General features: G+C 40.7%; 1 long non-coding RNA gene across 1 annotated transcript; it reads left to right on the forward strand.

The window, feature by feature from the left end:
• Positions 1-2434: 2434 nt before the first annotated feature.
• LOC111245291 (uncharacterized) lies at positions 2435-3846 on the forward strand. Its single transcript, XR_002671268.2, has 3 exons — positions 2435-2524; positions 3134-3312; positions 3708-3846. It is a non-coding gene; the product is annotated as an uncharacterized LOC111245291 (long non-coding RNA).
• The last annotated feature ends 1669 nt before the right edge of the window (positions 3847-5515 follow it).

Raw genomic sequence — 5515 nt, forward strand, 5'->3', positions numbered from 1 at the left:
AGCATAGCATCGAGTTGTAGAAGAAGAGTTTGCCATGGCTGGTGGCACACATAGCAAACAGAATGCAAAGCAATAATGAGCAGACTTGTACGAATGTCCGTTGTCAGCTAAAATTGAGATCATTCAATGAAAATAGGCGTATGTAACTCTGGATGTGTATGTTATTGCTGATCGGTGTTGTCGTAGACGCCACTGAATAGATCAGTTAGCAGGGATTGCTACAGCTGAGGTTACATCTATGTATTTTGACAACATACAGGTAGGACCACAGATAGCTGGGGTACGCTAACATGTCTGTGACACGTTTTATATTGACCAATCCCTAAAAGCAAATATTGTCGGTGTTTTTTGAACCTAACAACATCCTCATATTAGTGACAAATCATCAAGGTTGAACATTACGATTCTGTAATAGAGTAGTAGGTAGGATTGTTCGGGTGTTGTCACAGGTTGCAGTATGTAAATTCCCTCCCTTTTTCATGCATAGACGATGTTATTTTGGGGACGTTAAGAACCTACGTGTAATCATCATATATCGCGGTGTAAAAAAAATCATTGTACACTTCGAGGAAGCAAGATGTCAACAGGATACTACGACACAGGATGTATAGGTGTAGCCAGGCTGTAGCTATAGGTGCGATCACGCCAGACAGTCCGGGATCAATATTCCTATGAGAATGAAAAAGCGCATTGTGACTTCATCTATTCTGTTCTTCGGCTTTTAGCCGGTCCCAAAGGCGACTGTGTTACCTACAGATCGAGCTAGAAACGACCTCTGATATTATAGAACTCAGTTTCTCTGATCGCATTCATCACACTGAACCTTCACGTTTCAAGCGTCTATTATTGCATTTCATCTACGCTACGCTACGCTATGAGTCATTCACACAAATCAATTGGTATATATATCCTAATTGTATAATTCTGATTGTCTATATGCCGGCTGCGTCTATGAAAGAAGTAGATTTCTTACGCACATCTTCCCCTATACACAAATCGTTTATTTGCCCTGTTTTGGCAGGTCAAACAATGTTTGAAACCTACAAAAACAACAACAATAACAAATCGTGCGTACTTACTTTTACTACGGACTTCTCGTGCTTTTCTTTCGAACAAAAACAAAAAAATCCAGCAAAGCCATTAACATTTTTCCGGACGCCTCTTTCCCACTGATCGTATTCCACAATATAGGACAAACAATACATATATATATATATATATTCATTTCGGTAGGGGCAATTATTGCGCATCAAAGTAAATTACCTACGCATTTAGCATTTTTGCCATATGGCCATTTTATTGTTAGCAATTGTTTTAGTACCCAGACCCACGGTAGCTGTGATCGGGCGTCGTTATGTAAATAAATGACGCGAATTCATAAGCGGCCACTAACGTTTTATACGGCAGAGCAAAATAACAACATTGTGATATTTCTACATCTGACTTCAGCCAGCCCAGATTTTTGTCTCGAGCTGGGTCATGTCATTCGGGACCTTTTCGCTATTATTGCCTTCTTCATTCAAACTGATTTCAGCGAAACGCGACAGAGTCATGGGTTTGCATCGCCTGCCAGATAGAGTTGTATTAGCGAAATGTTTCGAGTGTCACCTCTCCCTGCATAGGTCCGAACTAAAATCCAGGTTACCTAAGACCTAGGTGCCATTAAGGCAAATATATATATATATATACGAACGGCAAGAAAGTACGACAGCATAAAGCTTCAGATATGCTACAGTAGAACAGTAGCATCAGCCAGAAAAGAACGAGTAGTTCGTGTGTTGATATATTGAAACGATAGCGTATGAAAAATTTTGTACGAAGTAAAAGGGTAGAAGAGTCTAATTTATTGTTACTGCTGTGTTGGTGTGCTATACGTATGATCTGTATTTTTATTTACATTATTCATCTGATCGGCTGATTGAAAGATTAACTTGCCCCTTCTTTTCGTAGTTGATAGTAGCCACGGTAGCGGTAACGGTCTGAGGAAGGTGCCCGGAACAAACAAAATGTAGTACAGAAACGAAAGTGAAATAAATACAAAAATTGTAATGTATCCTATCTATTGATCATTATTATGTTATTATACTAATGGTGTCGTCCTGAACATTTGTCCTATTCATATGGAACCGTTGCCATTGTTCGTTATTTAAACGTAATTGCGCCCATTTGAAATAGAGTGTTTCAGCACGTGCCCTAGGATCTGTTTATTCTTCCTGTCCGACAACTAAAGAGAGCTTACTTAACTACCGTAATGTTCCAGCTTCGATCTGGACCTGACTGAGCTACTATTAAGGGTCGACGCCCTCTTTACCCCCTCTAAAACGGTCAGAACGTACCTACCAAACGAGATAACGAAGAAAAACAATCGTCATTAGAACAGACGACGTGCGATTCGTTGATTGTGCGGGGCGGAACGTGGCGATATGGTGAAACCCGAAAACAACGAACGACTAAAAATAGCTTTCGAGCTTGAAGTCGATGGAAGCGGAGCTCACGCCAATCGATGACTGTTTACTAGCATCGGGTATTATTCTTATTGTAATGTTTTGTTGAATTTTCCACGTATGTAGGGGGGCGTGCTGGTATCGATCTAAGTTTATCAGGATCAGCGTAAAGGCAATTCGTCATTGAGGGTTAGTGGGTGAGAATCACGACGGTAAATGAGGACGGCGCTACGAGTTATGGCATTAGTAAATGTTTGTTCTAGTGAAAAGTGCATCGTATAGGGACTGTAGTAGGTAGAAAGAAGCTTGAACACTATATGGACCATGTTTAAATCAATAGTTGACCGCGCGGACTTTGCCAGTTGCAATGTATTTAAGCTTTTTATTTTCCAATGCTCCCAATCAATGTTGAGTCTCTCTGTTTTCTGTCTTCGATTCTGTTTCTGTCTTCTGATTTGTTTCTATCAGATATACTTTTGTTTCTTACTGCTGAATCGTACGCACGCATGAATGACAGTTTAGCTTTACGGGGTTCGTTTATAGCCAGCTTATAAATCGCAATGTATTCATTTATTTCATGTTGAATCATCTTCATATCTTTTTAATATTGTCGGTCTTGGCACACTTAAAACTTAACTCCGGTGCTGTGGTGTGGTCGTGTGACTTTCTCGGTGGTATATTGGCATAAGCTATTGTGGAAATTCCCGATTATGGGAACATGGTTATGCCGCTGGTGGCAGATTTGCTCGTCTTTAAGTCCAGGGATCATGTCAATCGATCTAGTCGCTTCGCGTCGTTTTTGCAGCTCTGACACGTTTTTAAGGTCGCCAAAGGCCAGTTTTTCTTCTTCGTCAACATCTTCTGAAAGGTACCTTCTTTTTCTGGGTAGCACTTCACAGACCGCGAGGACAAACTATCAACTAAAGCTATTGGTCCACAGTGAAAACGCTTTTTTTGTAGTTATTCGAAATCTATAGATCTTACGCATTGTTCATATCCTGTTTACGTAGGTTCTAATACGATGTTTTACATTCATGTCGCCACAAATGTAGACGTTGAGACCAGTCGAATTTTTAGGCGATGTTACCGCCTTGCACGGTCATTTTTGGCACTAAGCTATCATTTTATTATTAATTGCGTTTCTGCAAGTTAAAATTATTTGAAGAATATATACGGATCAGTGTTTTCACCCTGAATAATTTCTGCCATAAAACAATTTATTACCCCCCTCCCCTCCTTTCCCCCTCACTGTAATTGATGCAGGAACACCACTTTACGCTAACTATAGGCCGTATAAAAGTACACTCGTACTATTGCAAGCACACTGAGCGTATCTACCTAAAATCTAGCCGAGGAACCCATCCTTCAATTAATCACTGATTATGAGCAGTCGCAATCCCCGTAAACAGAAAAGCATGTGGATCCTGAACTGGTAAAGGAGACCCGAAAGCGTATATCTCTACTGTCTGTGTGTGACATATCCTCTAATGGTGATTCATCCGACCATCGATAGGCTGGAGCTACACCAGAATCGATGCCATTACCAGACCACGTTCTTCTTAATGGCAGTGGTCGTTGCAACAGCACAGCGAACTCGTTCTAATACTTTCGCTGTACAATAAATGAATGAATCGATCTCCCAGCTGACGCGTAGCTGTTCATCTTTGTGCTGCCGTAACTTTTTAGCCCCCGAACGAAAACTGTATCACCGTAGCGGGGAGTCTCGGTCGGCCAGAGGCAGGGAACAAGTTCGAATAAAATAAAATAGCTTTTTTTCTCTCTCTCTTTTTTAGCCTTCTCCGCCTCGCTACATCTTCTATTGAATTGGCTTTTCTATTGCGACTAACTCATTATCTTTAATTCATCGGCAATTCACAATCTCACTCGAGAGCTCTTGTTAGTGGCCCGATAAATTGTACCGTTCATATAATCCTGCCGTCCCTCGAAATATTGCTCTACGCAGAAGAGACATCGAGGCATCATACGAATCGAGTGTTTTTATGGCATAAAGATTCGTCGTAACGGCACACTATGGTGCTGAGTCGGGTGACAGGTAAATATGAGCTCCGGACAACAAGCGACTTCAGAATGATACCATCATGAAAAATTAACAACGCGGTGCTTCATTGATTAGCATCACATGTCTGGCGAATGGGAATGTAGTGACGTGCGTTGGCCATTGGGTCGTTCATTACTTATTTATTGATTCCTGATGCTAATGCTATAATTTTTTTAATGATGAAGATGGAATGATCTGTATTGTTTTGCTCGTGAATTATTAGGCACACATAAAAGGAAACACACGATATACTGTGTTGGTTTCTATACGCTAGGGACTGCGGCTGGTCCAGATGCTAAAGACTAAATTAAACCGTTTGAATTTCGCGCCTAAATCATCTCGTTCTTAAACATTGCGGGTGGTCGGCGAGCCCGGGAATACCCTCTGAGTTGTCTATTTAGCAGTTTGTTTTTCAGAGGTTCACAGCGAACGTACGTCAATAGATGGGTGTATTGTTATGATGCTTTGGATTCTCGTTGTAAAAAGTTACAAAACAACCTGTCCGAAAGCACATCGTACACATTCGTATACCGTTCGCCCAAACGATTACATTGTTTGACCTATTCCGTATGTTATAGCACCTAAACATATCTATGATTATATGAGTACCGTGTCTATATACGATGTGATTTTATCGAACGTACATTTTAAGTTATAATGACTGTTTTTTTTTTTTTTTTCGAAGCTGTTTATGCCATTCTTTGCTTATATAATCCGTACAGTTGTCACAGGGTTGCCCTTCATGTGTAAGAATTGTATACTGTTAACTGTTTCCTTAACATTTTTTTGTCGCTGTGGTTTCACGATGTACATGCAGTTTATACGCCTGTATAATCTAAGTACACGTGCGTGGCCAAGATCCGAATCAACAATTGTAAAATTGTGTTATAATGATAAGACCAGTTAGGTTATACATGTTGGTGAAGAAACGCGATTAACTTTTGACGACTAGCAGCACGTGATTCAGTGGAGGAAGCAGTCTTTCGCGGTGGTTGGCTCCCCAGTGAAGTGC

Source organism: Varroa destructor, unplaced genomic scaffold, assembly GCF_002443255.2.
Source record: "Varroa destructor unplaced genomic scaffold, Vdes_3.0 BEIS01000002.1, whole genome shotgun sequence".
NCBI lineage: Eukaryota > Metazoa > Arthropoda > Arachnida > Mesostigmata > Varroidae > Varroa > Varroa destructor.